General features: G+C 37.1%; 1 protein-coding gene across 15 annotated transcripts in view; it reads left to right on the top strand.

Annotated features, from left to right (window-relative positions):
* The window catches only part of X11Lbeta, an 815,486-nt gene that overhangs the window by 142,369 nt on the left and 650,172 nt on the right, over positions 1-22,945 (top strand). For all 15 annotated transcript variants that reach the window (XM_073971805.1, XM_073971804.1, XM_073971803.1 and 12 more), the window contains one exon: positions 7,838-7,863. The gene's annotated coding sequence lies outside the window, so the exon portion shown is untranslated. The remainder of the gene's footprint in view (positions 1-7,837; positions 7,864-22,945) is intronic.

The raw sequence follows: 22,945 nt of genomic DNA, 5'->3' as shown, positions 1-22,945 counted from the left end.
CTCCAATCCTCTCTGTTTGCTGCTGTATTTTCCCAATCTGGGATATGTAGCTTTGTGATATCTCGTTTCACTTGTTCGCTCCAACGAAGCTTTGGCCTTCCAGATCTGCGAGAACCTCCATGCGGCCCGTATTTATACGCCTTTTTAGCGGGTTCATCATCACTCATTCTTATAACATGGCCTAGCCATCGCAATCGTTGTATCTCGATTCGTTCAACTATATTGATGTCATTGTATAGTTGATACAGCTCGATGTTCATACGACGCCGATATTCGCCGTCAACACAGATTGGCCCGTAGATCTTTCGAAGAATTTTTCTCTCAAACACACAAAGCACTGCCTTATCTGCTTGAGCAAGTACCCATGCTTCGGAACCATACATTAGCACGGGTAGTATCAGTGTTTTGTACAGTGTTATTTTTGTTTGACGAGAGGTGGCTTTATTCCTAAACTGCTTACTCAGCCCAAAGTAGCATCTGTTAGCCAACACTATTCTTCTTCGTATTTCACAACTGATGTTATTTGTTGTGTTTATGGCGGTGCCGAGGTAGACGAAGTCCTTTACTACCTCAAAATTATAGGTACCAACATTCACAGATGGTGCGGTGTTTATGGACATATTACGCGTCGATACCATCAACTTGGTTTTTACGCCGTTTACTGCCAGACCAACTTTAGCAGATTCTCTTTCGACTTTTGCAAAGGTGTCAGTTACTTCCTTTACCGATCGACCCATGATGTCAATGTCGTCGGCATAAGCCAGTAACATATGGCTGTTCGTGTATATCGTTCCATTTCTTTTGACCTTCGCGTCTCGTATGACCTTTTCCAGCAGGATGTTGAATAGATCACACGACAGACCGTCTCCTTGTCTGAAACCTCTTTTGGTAGTAAACTCTTCGGAGAGGTTCTTTCCAATTTTAACTGAGGATCTCGTCTCAGTTAATGTCATTCTACAAAGTCGAATGAGCTTTGCAGGAATACCAAAATCAGACATGGCTTGGAACACCTTTGAACGTATAGGGCTGTCGAATGCTGCTTTATAATCGACGAAAAGATGGAAGGTGTCGATCTGCATTTCTTGGGTCTTTTCCAGGATTTGTCTCAAGGTAAATATCTGGTCAATGGTGGATTTGCCAGGTCTAAAGCCGCACTGATAGGGTCCAATAATTTCATTGACCATAGGCTTTAGTCTCTCACACAATATGCCAGATACTATCTTATATGCAATAGGGAGCAGACTTATGCCCCTATAATTGGAGCACATAGTCTTATCACCCTTCTTGTGGACAGGACATAGGATGCTCACGTTCCAATCGTCGGGTACGCGTTCTTCCTGCCAGATGGTGCTAACTAGCTGATGCATACACCTTATCAGCGTGTCGCCTCCGGTTTTGAACAGCTCGGCTGGTAGGCCATCTGCACCTGCCGCCTTATTATTCTTCAGCCGGTTTATTGCTGTCCTTACCTCATCTTGGCTGGGCGGTATACATTCAATACCATCATCTGGGATTGGATCTGTGGTATCTTCGCCGTCTTCACTGCTATCGGATACCAACAGTTTGGAAAAATGTTCTTTCCATATCCTGAGCACACTATCTGTATCAGTTACCAAATTACCTTGTTGATCTCTACAGGAGGATATTCCTGTACCAAAGCCATCAGTTTGATGCTTCACTCTTTGGTAGAATTTTCGGACTTCGTTCTGTCTCCTGTACATCTCCATTTGTTCACACTCCCTCTTTTCCATTTCTCTCTTTTTCCTGCGGAAAAGACGTTTCTCCTCTCTCCTTTTCTCCCGATACCTCTCTCGTGCGCTACGCGTTGCTACTGATTGTAAAGTAGCCCTATATGCCGCATTTTTTTCTTCGGTAGCAGCACGGCACTCCTGGTCATACCACGGATTCTTTGGTGGAGGTCTCTGGTATCCAAGTACTGATTTTGCGGCTGTTTGCATGGAGTGGGCAATATTTTGCCATTGTGCTGATATGTTATCGGGACGAGAAGCGCTATCATTAAGCAATTGGGTCAGTTGAGTGGAATATGCTGTGGCTATCTGTTGTGTTTGCAGCTTGGCGATGTCCAACTTTCGTGTTGTGTCTGTCCGTGCTTTATTTGCAACGTTTAGACGGGTACGTACCTTTGCTGCAACGAGGTAATGGTCCGAATCTATGTTTGCTCCTCGGAACGATCGTACATCCAACACGCTCGATGAATGTCTTCCATCTATCACAACATGATCAATTTGATTTATTGTTCTTTGGTCTGGAGACAGCCAAGTGCCCTTATGAATATCGAGATGCTTAAATCTGGTACTGCTAACTACCATGTTTTTTGCCGCTGCGAAGTCTATCAGCCTCATTCCATTGTCTGATGTTTCACTATGTAGACTGAATTTCCCAACTGTTTGTCCAAAGATATTCTCCTTTCCAATTTTGGCATTAAAATCGCCTAGAACAATTTTAATGTCATGGGCAGGACAACGGTCATATGTTTCTTCTAAGCTCTCGTAGAATATATCTTTGGTCTGTTCGTCCTTGTCTTCGGTTGGGGCATGAGCGCAGATAAAGCTGATGTTGAAGAATTTTGCTTTAAATCGAATTGTAGCAAGTCTTTCATTCACTGGGGTGAAGCTGGAGACCAGATGTTTTAACCTCCGACCAACTACAAAACCGCAACCAAATTCATGCTTTGTGTCATGGCAGCTATAATACAGTGCGTCACCTTTAGGTGTTGTTGTGACATCTTTCCCAGTCCATCGTATTTCCTGTATGGCAGTAATATCGGCTTTGTACTTTCCAAGTACGTCTGCCAATGCGAAGACTGCACCTTCTCTATAAAGAGTGCGAACATTCCAGGTGCAGATTCGCAGATCATGGTCCTTAAAACGTTTGCGGGGTTCGTCAACTTTAGAGGGGTTTGTTTTTCTTTTCTTTCGTTTTTTCATAGTAGGCTGTTTTTTTCTAGGGGAGAGTTACTAACCCGACGCCCAAACCCAAGTTTTTAACGTTCTTATGGGTGAACGCGCGGCACATGTTAGCTCACTACCTTTAACGGGTGTTAAAGGCAGTTCCCCAGGTGACACCACGGGGAGGTCAGTGTCCACTTGAGATGAAAGAGGGACCAAGATAAATCCTGGGCTTTGCCATGTTAAAACCGGTCAGGACCGTTCCTTGGTATCTTCCATCCCCTACGTCATGTTTGTGAAACAATTATTATGTTATTATTTAAGCTTGGTGTGATACGGTACCTGAATCCACAAATTTACTTCTTACAATAAGTTTATTTGATTCATAAATAAATTTTGATATGTGTAAAGCTACTACTATAGCTACTCCGACTATAGTCTTGGCTTACTTGTTTAGTTATAATATTGGTCAAAATGAAAATAATTAATGTAGTTAAAGTTTTAATTCCTTTCCAAGCCAGGGGTTTGTAGCATTCAAAACTGATTAGACTTTTTGCTGACATTGGGCAGTTATGACCAAAAGTTTAGCTCGGTTTCTATGTGCTGAATTTATATTTTTTGAACATTTTTAGGTAATTTTGATGTCCTTTCTTCTATGTATGTTCAATATAATGTTTTTTGTGCTATTTGAGATTTATATTGTCGTGGTAACTTGGAGCTGCACTGAAAACTCGTGAAAGACAAATAAAAAGTTTTGGGGGTATTCACTTTAATAAACATGTTTTTTTGTTTGTTTTTGAGACACCCTAATGTTGGGTCACGCCAAAACGTGGGCATTTTCAGTGCTCTGAAAACCAAAAATACATTATTACATGTAATTCTGCAGAAAGAATTGATTAAATCTTATAAAGTACCGAAAAATGGGTGCAAAATTTTCCCCCTGAAATCCCGATTTTCGGTATTTTGAAGATTTTGTCCTCTATATGCCACCGAAATGACTGAAATTAGGCAATTAGTCTTCGTTGGGGCATAAAACTCACCACATTAAATTGGTGGGTATAGATCCACGCCATCATATAGTCCCCATAGGGCAGTACCGCCCGATTTTTTGTATCTTGAAAGGTTTTCCTCAATATCCCACCAAAATGACTGAAGTTAGGTAGTTAGTCTTCGTTGGGTTTAGTCTTAGTTTAAATTGGTCGGTATAGGTTCACGTTTTCATATAGCCCCCATTGAACAGTGCCTTCCGATTTTCGGTATTCTGAAGGCTGTTGATTAAAATTTGGTGTTTAGTCTTCGTTGGGGTATAAAAATTTCATCTGAAATTTGTTGGTATAGTCTTCGTTCCCACCTTAAATTGGTGGGTATAGGCTCACGCCTTCATATAGCCGCCATAGAACGGTACCTCCCGATTTTCTGTATTTGGAAGGTACATAGGTACATACATATGGTACATAGTCTTTATTGGGGGTGTACAACTTTCCAACTAAAATTTGTCGGTATAGGTCCACGTTTTAACATAGCCCCAGAGAATAGTACATCCCGATTTTTGGTATTTTGTAGGTTGTGTCCTCAATATCCTACCGAAATGCCTGAAATTTGGTATTTAGTCTTCGTGGGGGGTATAAACATTTCCGTCTGAAATTTGTAGGTATAGTTACACGCCTTCATATAGCCCCCATAGAATAGTAACTCCCGATTTTCGGCATTTTGAAGGTTGTGGCCTCAGTATCCCACCAAATCGGTTGAAATTTGGTACTTAGTCTTTATTCGGGATATAAAACTTTCTCCCAGAAATTTATATAGCCCCCATAGAACGGTACCCCCGATTTTCGTTATTTTAAAGGTTATGGCCACAGCAACCCACCGAAATGGCTGAAATTTGGTATTTAGCCTTTGTTGGGGGTAAAAGACTTTCTGACTGAAATTCGTCGATATAGGTCCACGTTTCGAGATATAGCCCTCTAAGAACGGTATTTCCCGATTTCCGTAATTCTGATGGTTGTGACGTCAATTTCCCACCGAAATACTGAAATTTGTTTTCTAGTCTTCCATGGGGTTATAAATATTCTAGAAGAGAATTATCATTATAGGTCCGCGGATTCCTATATCCCCATAGAAGCGTACCTCTTGATTTTCGGTATTATCTGAAGGTTTTACCTGAAGGTTTTTACAGAAATATGGTATTTAGCCTTCTTTGAGTCTAAAAACTTTCCGCAAGAAATTTGTAGGTATACATCGACGTTTTGATATAGCCCCCATGGAACCGTACTTCCTGAATTTCGGTATTTTGAAGTTTAGCCACATTGTTTTACCGAACTGAAATTTGGTATTTAGTCTTCTTAATAAACGAAAGGAAATTAATTGTTCCATTTTACTTCAATACAACTTGTGGTGGAGAGTACAACAAGTTGGGCCTGACCGAACGTAACGCCATTCTTACTTGCTTATTTACACATTCAATCTTGTCTACAAGTATTTTTGTCACACCTTCCCATGTAAGTGCCACCACTGTGGAATGATCACATGTACATCGAATCCAAACTGTCTAAAAGGGATTTACATTAGGTTAGGTTTAAGGACGTGCATACATCTAATATTATTGTGGCAATTTCACTCTGAGAAATTTGGCCCATCATAGATTGGTTTTGTAGATGATACTGCGAATTCGAGGGGAACTAGAAAAGTTTGCGGCCACGCACAGTGGTCCCACTTGTATGTAAAGGAGTGCCAAAAATAGTTCTAATCGAGTAAACACCTCGAAATTTTAAACATAGTTTTATAACGAGACCAGAAGGAAGAAAAACTAATTTAATGGATGTAGGCCCACATTTGGGTGTAGCCCCCATATAAAAGTACCCCCCGATTTTTATTTGTATTTTGACGATTTTAGCAACAGTTTCCAGTCGATTTGGCTGTAATTTTGCATTTTGTGTTCTGAGGGAACAACATACCACCTTGCAAGAAATGTTCAATATAGGTCCACGTTTAGGTATAGCTCCCATATAAACGTACCTCCCTATATTCGGTATTTTGACGAGTTTAACCAGATTTTTTAACCGAGTTGGCTGTAATTTTGTATTTTGTCTTCGGAGGGAAGATCATACGTCCGTGCAAAAAATTTTCAATATAGGTCCAAGTTTAGGCATAGCTCCCATATAAACGTATCTCCTGATATTCGCTATTTTGACTATTTTAGCCAAATTTTCCAACCGATTTGGCTGTAATTTTGCCTTTTAAGATCCTTGCAAAAAATGTTCAATATAGTTCAAATTGGGACAATTTACTGACTGTATCGCCTCCTTATAAAACAATGCCATGTACGGTGCGCCTTAACTAGCTTTAAACAAAAACCGCTTACACCTGGGAACTTTTTGCGAATTCTGAAACAACAATGTTCATAGATGAGAAAAATCCAAAAACAAGAAAAAATCGCTGGAGGAATTTTTAAATAAATCACGGTCAAAGTTCACATTTTTAGGTTTATTTTATGTTTTCGCTTGGAAGCCGCAAGTCCTATCGAAATGCGGATGAAGAAAATGTTGTAGCTGTAAAAATTATCTAGAGCAGTTACACTTATGATTTGCTCCTAAATTTAACCATTTTTGAGATATTGAAGTTAAGGTCACATTTTTAGGGTTTTTTGTTAGGTTTTCGCGATTTTACTTGGAAACCACAAGTTCTATCGAAATGTGGCTAAAGACAATCTTATAGCTATGAAAATTTTTTAGGCTTTTTTTTAATTTTTTCTAGGTTGTATCATTTTTGAGATATATAAGTTTACGTTGAGAAATTGCAGTCATGGCATTATTTTATAAGGTGGCGATGTATTCAGTGCATTGTCCCAATTTCAACTTTTTTACCTCAGAAACGGTAAAACCTACGAAAATATCGTAAAGATCAATCTTGTAGAAAATTTTTACTGCTACAACATTTTCTTTAGTCCATTCCCATAGGACTTGCGGTTTTCAAGTTATATCGTGAAAACCTAAAAAACCCTAAAAATGTGAACTCTGACCACAATTTATTTAAAAAGTCCTCCGGCGATTGTTTCAGTTTTTTTTATTTTTCTCATCTATGAAAATTGTAGTTTCAGAATCCGCAGAAACTTTCCAGGTGTAAGCTCCTTTCATTTAAAGTTGGTTAAGGCGCACCGTGACCAACATTTCCTAATCTTAATAGCCGAGTTACTTCCATTTACAGACTTATATAACCTAGGAAGTTGCAACTTCTGCCAGTGAAACAAACTTTACATAGTATATTTCTTTATCATTTTGATAATCCGTGAGTTTATATTCAAAAGAATGGTGACTAAAATTAAATGTTATATGCGTTACGTTTGTGATAAAGTAAGAAAGTATGTAACCACCGAAATGCCTGTTATTTAATACTTTCGATTATCGAAGAAAAGGAATTTCTTTTTTGAGGAAATTTTCAATATAACCATGTAATATTATATATGTACATATGTATGCACCTAAATGTTCTCTATAATTTTAATTTTCAAACATTTTCATTTTCTTTATGTTATACCGGCCTGTTTCTCATGTTACCTTATACCTACTAATTACAAGTACAACAAAAATGTGTAGGTTCCTATAAAAGCATGAAAAAAAGTAACACAGGAAGCCTAATTACATATAATTGTTGTAATATGTTTTTGTTCTTGGTGTTATTATTATTGACAGATTATTATTATTGACAAATATAACTTTGTTTACCTATACATGTGTATGTAAATACAAAGAAAATAGGTTTGTATATAATTCATAATATTGTGTTTTTTGTCTCTACAAACTAATCTGTGGAATTTTGTTTTCATTAAATATTTATAATTCCCCCTTAAGCCTCGTGGTGATTGACATTCGAATCTAATTATCTCTGTTTTTTTTTCTTTCTCTTTTTTTCACTTCAAACTCTCGTTACAGGTTCATGTTATCCAGTATTCTTTAAGGTAAGTGTAAAGAGGATGATTATGTGTGTGATACAAAAGCCCATTACATATGCATGTAATTGTACAATTACGTTATATTTAATGACGTCTACAAACACATTTACTATATAAGCAAAAACACAAAGATACTTTCACGTTTCGTCGGTGTCATGCTTAAGTGTTCCATACGCCATTTTTTGACATTTTGAGATATAGTCAGTTTGTAGGGTTTTCGCGTATGCTCTTTCTGAATTTATCTAGTTTCCGAGATATCCACGTTTCGGCCCGAAAGCATACGTTCTTTTAGGTATGAAATTGATATTTTGAATTTATTGAGGCAAAGATGGGAAAATTGTTTTGTCTCTTTGCTCAATGTGATTTACAATATTTTGCATTTGTATCATAAGTGTGGATATGGCACAACTCGATAACTAATTTATTCTACCAAATATTCCCCTAACTTTTGGCAAAGATATGCTATATACTATTACTAATAAATTTAGTCAAACATTTAAATATATTCTTCAGTCAGCTCCAAGCAGTTGTAATACAAACATTAAAATGCAATTATCTCTAAACGGGAAAATGGCGTATGGAACACTTATGCATGACACCGACGGTTTGTCGGTGAAATGATGAAACGGCGGCCATGGTACAAATTATATCAAATAATTGATCTTTTGTGTTTTGTGATTGTGTCTGAGTGCGTATACGTTTTAGTGTGTTTGCTAGTGCGTAATAATAACATGAGACAATACGAAATCGTTATGATATAATATTGATTTATTAGGGTCTTGTAGTGAAGCAAGAAATAATAGCTTATTATCTAAAACCTAATGTCTAGTCAGTTAGTGTAAAGGAGCGATAGCATTGGAAAATAATGTGGTTAAGCCAGGCGTTACCGGTCGAATCCGAAATGGCATGCCATAAAAGTTTCGACATAAGCAGAACCTTTTGAAATTTCAAATATTAGAAAAAAGATATTATAAACTTTTTTAACAAAGCAGAATCGAATATATTTAAAAAAGTCGATTTAGTCCTGTCCGTCCATCCATCTGGGTGGCTGGTGCGCCCTATAACACTCAAACGGATAAACAGGTTTAGTCCAAACTTTGCATCTCGTAACATTTTGCTCAAAATTAGGTCATGTTTGATAATGACACAATCTGACCACTTCTTCAGATACAAGTTGTTACAACAAAATTTCCTCTTCAAAATCTCTACAAAATTTCTTGCTTAAATGGTGTGCACTATAACGCTTGAATGCAGCAACTGATTCAAAACTTTACATATCGTACGATTTCTTCCAGAAATAGATTTTATTCGAACGTTCCAACCCACCTCTGCCGACCGAGGGGGCGACCTTCTTTTCGTAGGATTCGCGTACATACTATGATCCGCATCATAATTAAATCTGAATATGGACTATATCGGTCCACACCCCTTTGGGTTCTTCCCACATTACACTATATACACTAGGGTTATGACTTTTTTACAAACTCGTATCCCTGTATGATATTTTGATTAGTTTTTACATAAGATTGAATAAAGTCTTAATTATAAAGTGATTCAATAAAAAAGCTTCCGCACAAAATGCTTTTAAAGTTTTTATTTTTCAGAACTTTTGAAAATTTTTGAAGTCACTGTAAGCTGATATTTAAGTGAAAACAAGGTATAGGGGAACACGACATAACCAACATGACATAATCGTTTGTTTCTCACTAATCTTATCACCGCATAACATATATATATAATTTTATATTATATATAACTTTATTTCATATATCATAACAATTAAAAGTAGTTTGTGCGGGACCTTTTTTAAAGTTTAAATGGAATAAAAGTTATTTTAGTCATTAATAGACAAAAGGCCATTCATTCGCGCAAAAGGAAATAATTTTTTGAAAAAAAAAAAAAAATCATTTCATAGAATTCTTCAAATTTTTTTAAAAGTGAATAAATGTTATTTTACGCATTAATAGGAAAAAGTTTATTCATTCTCACTACAGGAAATCGTTTTTAAGAAAAAATGTCAAAAAGTCAAACCCTAGTATATCAACTTTCATACGGGCAATTTGTTCCTCATCGAAATAATGGTTTTAGACTCCAACTATGTTTGGACGAAATCCGTTTCGGACAATTTGGAGTCGATTTAGCCATGTCCGTCCGGCTGTCTGTCTGGCTGGTGCGCGCACGATAACTCTCGAACGGATGAGCCGATTTGGTCCAACATTTAGACTTCGTAATATTTTGTTCAATCTTAGTTCAAGTTCGAAGATGAGCCATATCGGTCCACTCCTTCACGTATCTCCCCCACAAAAGTTCGAAAATGTTCGTTAACTCTTGAAGGAAGTAAACAATTTGTCAAATGCTTTGCCATTGTACAATTTCTGCCAGACGTAGATGAGGTTCCAATATGGACTCTATCGATCCACTTCTTTGGTTACCTCCCAAAACAAAATTTCGGAAAAGTTTAGTTTGGGACCTGCTCTTGAATCGCTTTGATTTTTGTTGTAACAAATTGTATTCGCTGCCCCCATACTTCCTGAGAAAATAGCCCGAAAATTTTAAAAATCGACTATGGCACCATATGTAGTGGTTGGACCGCACGATAACTCTTGAACTGATATGCCGATTCGGTCTAAAATTTGGCCATCGTAATATTTTGTCCGAACTTAGTTTAAGTCCGAAGATGAACCATATCGGTCCAGTCCATATTTCCTGAGAAAATTTCCCGAAAGTTGTAAAAACCCCTGTGGACCATGCGTACGATAACTCTCGAACAGATCAGCCGATTCGGTCTAAAATTTGGCCTTAGTAATATTTTGTCCAAAATAAGTTTAAGTTTGAAGATGAGCAGTACATCCTACGCAACACTTTTGAGCTTCAAACCAAATATATTTTTTGTCGACAAGTTCATACTGAAAGTTTCAATTCACATAGGCTGAGGGTGTATCTCTGTCGGCAAATCCGACTGATAGTTACTTTTTTACTTGTGTTTTTTTTTTTTTTAATTTTTTAAAGCAAGATGAAAGGAAGTGCCTGATTTGCTCCAAACTTTGTACATCGTAATAGTTCTTCCAAAATTCGATGATGGACTACATGGATCCACTTCTTTAGCCACCCTCCCCACAATTTGGCTTAAGCATACATTTTAAAGTTTATTTCCACGCCTTAATATAGCCCCATGGATCGGTACCTCCGGAATTTCGGTATGTTGAATATTATGGCCACAATAATCCATCGAAGTGGCTGAAATTTGGCATTTAGTGTTCGTTGGGGGTATTTAACTTTCCCCTCTAATTTTGTCGGTATAGGTCCATGCCTTCATATAGGTCCACGCTTTGAACGGTAACTCCCGATTTTCGGTATTTTGAAGGTTGTTGCGTCAATATTCCACCGAAGTGACTTGGTGGTTAATCTTCATTTGGGGTATAATACGCTCTCATAGGACGATACCTCACCCACAGAAATGACTGAATTTGGTTATTTGGTATTCCAGGGGGTTATAAAGTATTCCTGAAAAGAATTATTAGTAGTGGTTCACGTCTTCCTTTATCCCCCATAGAAGCATACCTCTTGATTTTTGGAATTTATTAAGTTTTAGCCACATTATCTTACCGAAATATTGGAAATTTGTTAATTAGTCTTCTTTGAGTCTTAAAACTGTCCGTAGGAATTTGTCGGTATAGATTGACAAAATTTGCTGAAATTTGGTAATTAGTTTCTTCAGTAACGAAAGGAAAGTAATTGTTCCATTTTACTACAAAACAACTCATTGTGGAGGGTATAACAAATTCGGCCCGGCAGAACTTAACGCCGTTCTTACTTGTTGTCATACCCATCCATAATTGCCATTTATCCACCTTATTGACAAGGTCCAGCCACCGCAATCGTTGTAGCTGGATACATACATACGTCATAAATATTTTGGAGAATGTTTTTCCATGTTTTTTTTTTTACGAGAGGTTGTTTGGCTTTTAAACTGTTTACTTAGACCAAAGTAGCTTCTGATGGCAATATAATTCTTTTGTTTATTTCAAAAGTGATGTTTATACCCTCAGCCTGTAAGCTAATCATACATTGATACGATAAAAATGTGTCTCATCGGAATAATGATTTCAGACCGTTTTAGACTGTATGTTTGCCTGTCTGTTTGTCCGTCGGTTTTAGGTACCTCCTCCATATCCACATTTTTTGTCGGCAAGTTCTTAAATTATTTTTGAAAAAATGATTTAGATTGTGTAACTGGTAGTCGATCTTAAGTTTTAATTCATTTTTTTTTTTTAATTCACACAGACTGAGGGTACATCTCTGTCGGTAAAGGCGACTTATAGTTTTTATACCCTACACCACTATGTGGTAACTGGTATTATGTGTTAGTGCATTTGTATGTAACATACAAAAGGAAGCGAGGTAGACCCATAGTTTCTTCTAGGGATATACATAGAATCACTTTCTGAGTCGATTTATGCATTTCCGTCCGTCCGTCCGTCCGTTCGCAACATACAGGTCGCATTTGTTGACCGATTTCGCTGAAAATTGGGGAATACCATTTTTTTAGCCGTCGGAAGATCAAGTTCGAAGATGGGATATATCGGTCCACGTTTTGGTATAGCCCCCATATAACGGTACCCCCGATTTACGGCATTTTGACGTTTTCAGCTACATTTTCAGACCGATTTGGCTATAATTTGACATTTAGGGTTCTTAAGTGTCAATAAACATATATAACAAAACTTGTGGACATAGGTCCACGTTTTGGTATAGCCCCCATATAACGGTACCCCCCGATTTGCGGTATTTTGACGTTTTTAGCTATATTTTCAGACCGATTTAGCTATAACTTGACATTTAGGGTTCTTAAGTATCAATAAACTTATATAACGAAAGCTGTGGACATAGGTCCACGTTTTGGTATAGCCCCCATATAACGGTACCCCCAATTTACGGTATTTTGACGTTTTTAGCTACATTTTCAGACCGATGTAGCTATAATTTAACATTTAGGGTTCTTAAGTGTCAATAAACTTATATAACAAAAGTTGTGGACATAGGTCCACGTTTTGGTATAGCCCCCATATAACGGTACCCTCCGATTTGCGGTATTTTAACGTTTTTAGCTACATTTTCAGACCGATGTAGCTATAATTTAACATTTAGGGTTCATAAGTGTCAATAAACTTATATAACAAAAGTTGTGGACATAGGTCCACGTTTTGGTATAGCCCCCATATAACGGTACCTTCCGATTTGCGGTATTTTGACGTTTTTAGCTACATTTTCAGACCGATGTAGCTATAATTTGACATTTAGGGTTCTTAAATGTCAATAAACTTATATAACAAAAGTTGTGGACATAAGTCCACGTTTCGGTATAGCCCCCATATAACGGTACCCCCCGATTTTCGGTATTTTGACAGTTTTAGCCACATTTTCAGACCGATTTAGCTATATTTTGACACTTAGGGTTCTTAAGTGTCAATAAACTTATATAACAAAACTTGTGGACATAGGTCCACGTTTTGGTATAGCCCCCATATAACGGTACCCCCGATTTGCGGTGTTTTGACGTTTGTAGCTACATTTTCAGACCGATATAGCTATAATTTGACATTTAAAGTTCTTAAATGTCAATAAACTTATATGACAAAACTTGTGGACATAGGTCCACGTTTTGGTATAGCCCCCATATAACGGTTCATTTAAGTTCATATTTTCGTATAGCCCAGATACCTCCGAACAAGCTGTTAATGACATTTGAAGTTCCCACGTTATGTACCGATTTTCGATATTTTGTAGATTCTAGCTAAATTTTTTAACCGAATTAGGAGTTATTTGACATTAAAGGCTCCCATCAAAAACTGTCAACATAGGCCCATGTTTTATTATAACCCCTATATAACAGTACCTCCCAATTTCTAGCCCACCAAAAATTGTCAACATACATAGTTAGATATAGGCACCATAAAAAGGGCCTCACGAATGAAGCATAAATGTACATAAACATTATCTGACATTTTAACGTACCCACTTAAAGTTGGGGACAGGAATGAAAAGTATTTATTCCATTTTAGTTCAGAATATTTTATGGTGGAGGGTATGAAAAGTTCGGCCCGGCCGAACTTAATGCTTTTTTACTTGTTTAACTTGTTTTTTGGTGCTTCGTGTTGCTGTTGACTGCAGAGTTACCCTGAATGTCGCACTCTTTTCTTCAGAAGTCTTCTGATATATCTGTTCGTACCAAGAATTTTTTGGGTGGTCGATTTTTGTACCCGAATGCAGTTTTTGTGGAAATTTGAGGGGGAATGAGTTTTACTTTACCATTGCGCTTCCACATTATTGGGACAAGTAATGCCGATTTCCGAGAGCGTGTAATCTGTTGTGCTTGCAGCTTCCCGACATCCATCATCAATCCGAATTGATGTTCGTAGCTCGAAACGATCGAACGTTTAACACAAGAAGACTGTCTTCCGTCAATTACAACATGATCTATCGATTTGGTTTCTGGTTTTTTCATCTAGGGACACCCGCAAGCCTTGTGTATGTGGACATGTTGTAACCTGGTGCTGCTCAATACCATGTTTTTTGCTGCTACAAAATCGATCGTTCTCATTACGTTGTCGGATGTTACCCGATGAAGGCTCAACTTGTCGACCGTCTGACCATAGATATTTTCCCTCTCAATTTTAGCATAAAAATTTCCAAGAACATATGCTGACCATAAGCTTTACCAGAATATATCCTGGTTATGATCATCTTCCATTTCGGTGGGAGCTGGTTGGACAAGAATACTGATATTTAAGAACTTTGCGCTTATAGGCAATTTTCCACCGGAGTGAATCTGGAGACCAGGCTTTCAAGTCTGCGAATTACCATTAATCCAACACCTATGTAGCTCGGGTTTCGTTTCATGGCAACTATAACACTGTGCGCAGCCCTTTTGTGATTTTTACGCCTGCCTGATTCCATTGCACTTCATGTAAGTCCCTAATATCAACTTTGTACTTACTATGTAAATTCGTCTGTTAGCAAATTACAACTGCTCTGTAAAGAGTCAGGATATTCCAGGTACAGATTCGCATATCATGATCCTTAAAACATTTTCGGGTTTCATCAATTTTAGAGGATTTGATCTTCTTTCACCTTGTTTTTTCATAGTAGAATGTTCTTAAGTGAGAGACCTGACGCCAAAGCCATGTCTTTAATCTTCTTATGGGAGAAAGCGCGGCATATGTTAGCTCACTACCTTTAACGGGTATTAAAGGCGTTTTCTTGGTGAGGTCAGTGTCCTCTTAAGATGAAAGATGGACCAAGATAAATCCTGGGCTTTGTCATGTTAAAGTCGGTCAGGACCGTAGCTTGGAATGTTCAACCGCTTACACTTTTGGTTTTTTTGTTGATGCCTTGCATTTTCTTTGTGTGTTGTTGTATTTCCCATGCAGATGCTTTGCTTATACCCAAATCTTCTCAACACCTCGGAAACACACAATTTTTGATTTATGCCGCTCTTTGAGTAAATGAGCGATATGTATGACGACCTTTATATTAACAACATTAAAAATTGTTATTTTTTAAAAATGTATATTTTAATCTCATTTCACTCATTCCTCCCTATTATATACATTTTTCTCATCACTAAAATTTAATAGACCGAATAATGCGAACATTATTAAATGTTATTTTGTCACCTTTCATGCAATTTGACACAAATATTTTTTGTTTCATTTACGATTTGTATATTTTTTTACCTTGTTTAGGATTTCAAACATAAAAAAGGGGAGGGAAATATATGGAAGAAAACTATCCAAAGTGAAACAAATGAGAATGGACGGTAACAAGAAAATGATTGAAGTTACGGTCAGTGCTTGTACAAACATTAACATTCAATTAAGGATTTCATTAGTGTGCGTGTGTGTGTGAGCGATGATGATGACATTGGTGGCGAAAGAAAAACACACATTAACCTCAAAAGGAAGGGAGACATGGTCGAAAAAAATGAAAACCTCAAAGACAAAGAGAAAACCATTTCCTGTGCATTAAAGTAAAATAGACTTTTGTGAATAACCACAGGAAAGATATGAACGTAATGCGTTTGTCCTTTCAAAAATTATTTAAGTCATAATAATATTTATTATGGTTATGTGTCGGATGTATGTATGTGTGTTTAAATGGATATTATATTTATTATGTAGTTAAATCTCTGTACAAGAACCTGCAGGAATCTACTAGTTTTGAATTTATCAAGTAAAAAAATTGACTGTTACAGGTTCTGGAACAGAGCAATAAGTTATGTACACATACAAATGCGACATGTTTTAGCTCCAGGGGTTACATTCCAAAGTAATACAAAAATATGTATTTAAATATATGATCTTAAAATAAATTTTGTACTAATTTCATCCTAATCGCAGATATAAATGGTGTTTCATGTTTGAACTAAATTGAATATTTTATCGAAATCCACGATGTTTTATTGCTGTTGTAGCAACGCAAATACATGCAGTTAGTCAACTAATTTATTACAAACGATGAATTTTTAAAAATTTTTATTTTTAATTAGGAATTACTACAAGAAATTCGTTCAATAATGTTTGGTTTTTTGTACACATCTGTTGAGTTACCTGTTAATGACAACATCAAGACAATAAATTCAAAAATTGGTCGGAAATAACAAAAACTACGGGCAAAAAGGATATGTAACTGGTTTTTGTGGTGTCAACTAAGTAATTGCAAAATGAATGAATGCGCAGTAAAATCGTGAGATTTTCCCCGCGACTTTTTGCAATTAAAGATTTTTATGACTTTTATGGTATGTGGACATGTACATACATATATCCATAATTTTTGATCATAAATTAATTGTTGTGTGTGTAACATAGACGGTATATTCAGAAAAAGAGAAAGTCAAGTAAACGGTATTCGAAAAATATGCTACTTTGAAAAAAAGTATAGTTGTCGACACCGATTGTTAATTTCTATATGGGATTTGATAGTAAACATATTGAAACTAAGGAAACCAAAAAATTGGGCCAAAATGATAGGTGTGGGCGTGGTGTGCTCCTAAGACGACAGTTTTTTCACAATTTTGGAAAATATGTAATTTTTGCAAATTTCTCGGAAACTATAACAGATATTGTGTTCATTGTTTTTTTTTTTTTGTAAGGTAGGTAGCGTAGCGTTTACACAAAGTGAGCTATTTCATTTTTCCTCAAGTACAAAATTTTAATGAAATTCCAAATTTAGTGGACGTGAACGTTTAGGGAAATGCTTGGAACAAAGTACCGATTTCACAGAATGATGCCCGAGCGTGTCTTCTTTCAGCCCATATATACTTTTGTACCCGTTCCGTCCCGTTAAAAATGTGTATTTTTCCATACTCTATATATACATTAGCCTATTTTCTTTGCTGTAATTGTCAGTTTTTCGGAGAGAGGTGAGGCATATGGTAACCCTGTGCCTCTCAACACCCTCTCACCATCAAACTGACAATTGCCGCAAGGAAAATTGCCTAATGTAGATATGGACATACCAATCCAATGTAAATTAAAGCTTTTTTACGCAAAAAGTAATTTTTTATTATATGAGTTTTTATAAGAGTTATACGAGTTTTATACTTTGATGTCCGTTTATTTCAAATCTAGTAACTCATTTTTATTGTATGGTTTGTTTATTGGTGTTAGAGATAGACCCATAGTTCCTTTTAGGGATATACATATAAAATCAATTTACGCATGTCCGTCTGTCCATGTATTTTTGTAAACAAAGTACAGGTCGCATTTATTGTCCGATTCTCATGAAAATTGGGGAAGATAGTCTTTTTGGCCAAAGGACGAACGCTCGGTTCAGATTTAGATATAGCTGCCATATATATTTTCGGCCGATTTTAGGTATTTGATCCCCGAAACACGCTATATATGTATGTCCGATTTCAACGAAATTTGTAATGTACGGCGGAAGTTAGTCTAAAAATAAATGTGCCAAAGTATATCGAAATCGGTAGCTCCCATATATATTCTCGGCCGAATTTAACTATTTGATCTATATTTGTCCGATTTGATTTGATTTGATATTTGTCCGATTTCAATAAAATTTAGAATGTGTGACGGTTGATAGTCTAGAAATAAGTGTGCCAAATCATGTCAAAATCGGTTCAGATTTGGATGTATCTCCCATAATATTATCGGCCGATTTTAGATATTTGATGCACGAAGCACGCTAAATATGTCCAATTTGTATGAAATTTGGAATATATGACGGAATTTGGTCTAGAAATAAATGTGAAAAATTATTTCGAAATCTGTTCAGATTTGTATTTAGCTCCCATATACATATATTTTACATATTCTTAGTGGTGTAGGGTATTATATAGTCGGCCCGCCCGACTTTGATCCTTTCTTTACTGGTTTAAATATGAAAAACTCAAAAACACTCATATTTTGATGCAAAATATGAAAAAACTCAATGTTTTAACTTTGACCTTGAATTCCTCTGCAAAGCTGATTATGTTATCTGCCGAAAAAAAAACAAACGATTCTGAACCATTTTTTCTGAGGTAAGTCCATACTCCCTTAAAGGGAGAAACCGATTTGGTCCAAACGTTGGACATGGTATTTTTTCTTACAGACTCGGATTATGTCTGAATACGGACTACATTGGGCCACTCTTTCCCGTACCGGCAATTCAAAGTTTGTAGTTTAAGGACTCGTGTGGTATCGTTTTTTTAATTTTTGGAAAAATGTTGTGTATGCGGCCCTAGTTACGAAGGTTGAATTCTTTTTGGAGGAAAGATCATACTTCCTGAGAAATTGGTCCAAAATCTCAAAAAACACCTATAGATGTTAGAAATATTGCGTTTAATTATTTCCTTTAGGTTCGGCGCTGATGGTATATCTCTGTCGGAATAGCTGACTGATACTTTCTTACTTGTCCTCAGATGGAACAACTGCACTAAGTCAGCCATTTAGATATTTAAACTATCACATATGTATGCATGTCATCGACAGGACCCGACGCCTAGATCCGTATATATTATAACATTTATGCCGTGTGGAGGGAGTGTAATTTCAGAAGGGTAGAGGAGTGTAATTAACAGTTTCGGAGATATCACCCAACCTTGGGCAACTCCCTGTCTCACTCTAAGTGTCTTCGTCTTCTTATTTTTGAATTTCACAAACGACTTGCGTCCAAGCATATAGTTGATTAACCAAAGTTTCAAACGCTGCTGGAGGGAAGTCGTCTCTATATCCTTGAAGAGCTTGGCATGGTTGACGGTATCGAATGCCTTCGATAAGTAAAGAGCCAACCTAACTACTTCTCATCATGGGGAGGAGTAGTGCGACTGGAATCTTTGGTACTGGCGACAAGAGGGAGATCAGAATGTACGATTCACATCTGCTGCCACGCTTACCTGGTTTCATTGAGATTGAGGACTCTTGTTAAATACATAACTCCAGGTTTACCCAGTTGCTTAAGCATTACGTTTCTCTTGGAATGCTCTATAAATTGCGGGCAAAATAACATGAGCACCTCTTCGGATCTGTTACTGTAACGCCAATAAAAGTAACAGTCGTTGTCTCACTTTTCTTTACCGGATTCGAGAGTGATTTCACCGCTGCCCACAATTCGCCTAATCCTGGTCCAATGTTGCAGTGCTTCAGGTGTCCTAGTCACTCTTTCGCTGATGTTCTCCTACTAGCCTATTGACTTCAAGAGTAAGTTCCCTGAAACCTAAAAACCAAGTTTTAAGAATTCGTACGACGAAGTTCATTACTCTTAGCTGCTGGGAAATTTGGTCTGATTTCGGGTAATCGACTAACAGGTATGTGGCAAGCGGCTGTGATGGTACTCTCAGTTGTCCGAGTGTCTGAGGGAATGGACAGCTTTCTGAAGCTGAGATTGGTAACTACTCTGAGCCATTGCAATCAGATTTTCATGGTTTAGAACAGTTCGTCGGTCAGAGTTTATGAAGTCGGGTGGTCTGTTAACGGAGACGATGATCGTTTCAGCGAAGGGAAATTACGGGTTACAAAGCTCGCTATGTCAGAGCATTGAAGTCCCCTACCACCAGACGATTACTGCCCTCCAAGAGTGAATTAATGTCGTCCCGGAAAGTTCTTTCAGCTACCCGAGAGTCTGAGAGAATGGACAGGCCTCACAAGCGATGACTGGTAAATTCTCTGAAATCTTGCCAATCAGGTTTTTATGGTTTAAAAAATTACGGTGGTCAAGGTTATGCAGTCGTGTGGTCTGTTAACGGAGACGATGGTCGGAAGATGGCCTAATCCAAGGAAAATGATGGGTTGCAAGGTCGGAATGCCAGAACCTTGAAGTCCCCTAGCACTAGAAGATTATTGCCATACAATAGAGAATTAATGTCGTCCCGGAAAGTATACTCAGTTACCCGAGGAGGGAATGTTCAGATTTTGAAGCGGTGAGTGGTAAATTCTCTAAACCCTTGCTAATCAGCTTTTCCATGGTTCAGAAAAATATGGCGGTCAGAGGTTATAAAAGTGAGTGGTCTGTTATCGGAGACGATAACATAAAAGCGTCTTCATACACAGCGCAAAATGTGGAGCTATCAAATCGCTCGACCAGCGTTTTTCCCTTTGGTCATTGCCACGGTCGGAATGCCAGAGCATTGGAGTCCCCCAGCAGCAGACGCTTGTTGCCCTCCAAAAACAAAGACGATGATCGGAACATGACCTGAGCCAAGGGAAATGACGGATTTATCAGACCGGATACTTAATTTATCAGATCGGGTGCCACAATGGTAATGTCTGGCGCGCTGTGGCAAACTTCTCTTATCCTCGTAGAAGCGTCTTCTGTATTGATCTTCTTGTGCGCTCCTTATAAGCTGCAGGTGACGGTGAGCTTTCGTATTCCAAGCAGCAACATAACTCCTTTCGCAGAAGTCCTGAAGCCGGATTAGGCCAGAGCAGCTTCGGAGGTGCACCTTCTGGTGTGTCAATCCAGTGTAGATAACCGGTTTGTTGTTGTTATTGTTGTCATTCCTGTCGAAATAACACATGCAAACCGGGTTGTGTTAATAGTTCGAATATGTTACCCGTGACTTAATTTCAGCCATAGAGTACTGTGCTCATACAGGCATCCTTATCGGTCAAATAATTCTGTTGAATTTTATTTCGGAATGTTGGAAAATTTATTCGAGAGTAAGAGGGATGTAATCGGAAGTCTATTTTGGCCTTCTTATCAAAATTCGCAATTAAGTGGGGGCAATTTAAAAGGCTCTTCGTTTGAGGCCTTAACTCGGACCTTTGCTACATGCAATAGAATAGCTGAGAATTTATTGACCCCTTCTCAGATAAATAGTTCAGTATGTGTCATTGTTTTGGTATTTATCAGATGCTTTTGTTTCATTTTATTACCTCTCTCTCTCTCTTCTCTTCCCTTTCTCTAAAAACAAGACAAAGAGTTTGTTACGTCCCTTACAGTCGACTTTGTTTTTAGTTGAAATGAAAACCTGCAATAGAAAGTAGGCCTAAATGAGAATGGACAAGTAAATGGACTGACAGACAGACAAACAAATGAACAGATAACGTCAATGTTTCTATAAAGGGCCCCTTGAAACAAAAACAGAAAAAAAGACAAAAGGAAATGGCCGTATTAAAATAAAAACAAAAACACAAAATGAAACATAAAATGAAAGCAAAAAAAAAGAGAGAAAAAAACAAACGGAAAAACGTTTGTTAACATTTGTAACTGACTGAATGACTGACTGTAAATGAAATAAAACAGATTGACAATACACACAAACATATACACATATGTACATATACACTCTGTCAGAGAAATACAAACTAGAGAATACCATGTTTTGTCCTTAACGTCCTTCTTTTTCTATTTGCCGGTATGTCCTCGGTTTTATTTAGTTGCGGCAACAATAATGGAAACGGATGTCAATGAAATGTCATGTGGAAATGTTTGTTTTAAAAGAGTATGTGTGTGTATCGCTATGTGTATGTACATATGTGTTTATAATGAAGAATCATGTACATACCAAAGATTTTGCATATAAAGAGGACAAACACACGCAATAATGATAATATAGAAAGCAAAAAAAAAACTTGTGGAATTGGTTTAATTTTCTCATTGTTATCCTGGTTTTTTTGTTGTTGCTGTTGATGATGGTTTTTCTTGTCGTCTCGTTGTTATCATTGTTGCCATTGCCACTGTTGTTTGTTTTACTAAACAAAATGTTGATTTTATTTAAATAATATTCAATGTAACTGTTAAAAGAAGAAACTTCTGACTCAATATTTGCAACATATGTTTCCATATTTTTTTTAAGCTTGTGCCGGGGGTTGCATGTATTGTCCTCTTTGTTTTCCTTTGCTGGTTAATTTTATTGCAGTGTGCTGGTGCTGATGACAAGACATTTGACGCCATATTGTATTATAAATAAGAAAATATTCGATTAAATAAAGATATGCAAAACATGATACATTTTTCGTTTTAAGGACATTTTAGGGGATCCCGTTTCAATTTACATAGCTTTGAATGTTGTGAAAAACTTACGAGAACATAGAAGTCGTCATGAAATCTGTTCTCACCAGGGGGAATATTACATAGTAACATTACAAGGATAAAGGAATACTAGTTAAAAAATATTTTGAAAAAACCCTTAAAAATGGAAAAGATTTTAATGCGAAATGAAAGCAAGTAGAAAAGAGTCTCTGATATAACGAAATGAAGCAAACCTACATAGTATGTATGCACACGTCTTTCCCAACACATTAAATTAAAATTTTATTTTGTTTATTAAGCCCAAATCTTTGATCTTTTGTTGAGAATGTACGGAGGGATGTGACCATTTTCGAATTTGATATAAGTTTGGGAGAACGATTACTATGTGCATAGATTGGACCAAATCGAGGACAGTAAGGACTAACCCCCCCAAAAATATTTTTTCTAATAATTATACCCTACATCACAATGCGGAAGTTTGTTTTTTCAAAAAATTCATGTAACACCGCGAAATATTCATCGTACATCCCCATGTGGTATACCAAAATGCATATCTCGACGAGATAAAGCGATTTTGAGATGTCTTTCTGTCCGTCTGTTCGTCCATTAAAAAATT

This window comes from Musca autumnalis, unplaced genomic scaffold (assembly GCF_047663935.1).
Source record: "Musca autumnalis isolate F117 unplaced genomic scaffold, ASM4766393v1 scaffold_3, whole genome shotgun sequence".
Lineage (NCBI taxonomy): Eukaryota > Metazoa > Arthropoda > Insecta > Diptera > Muscidae > Musca > Musca autumnalis.
The sequence above is the reverse complement of the archived record's forward strand: the minus strand, read 5'-3'. Positions and strand labels throughout refer to the sequence as shown.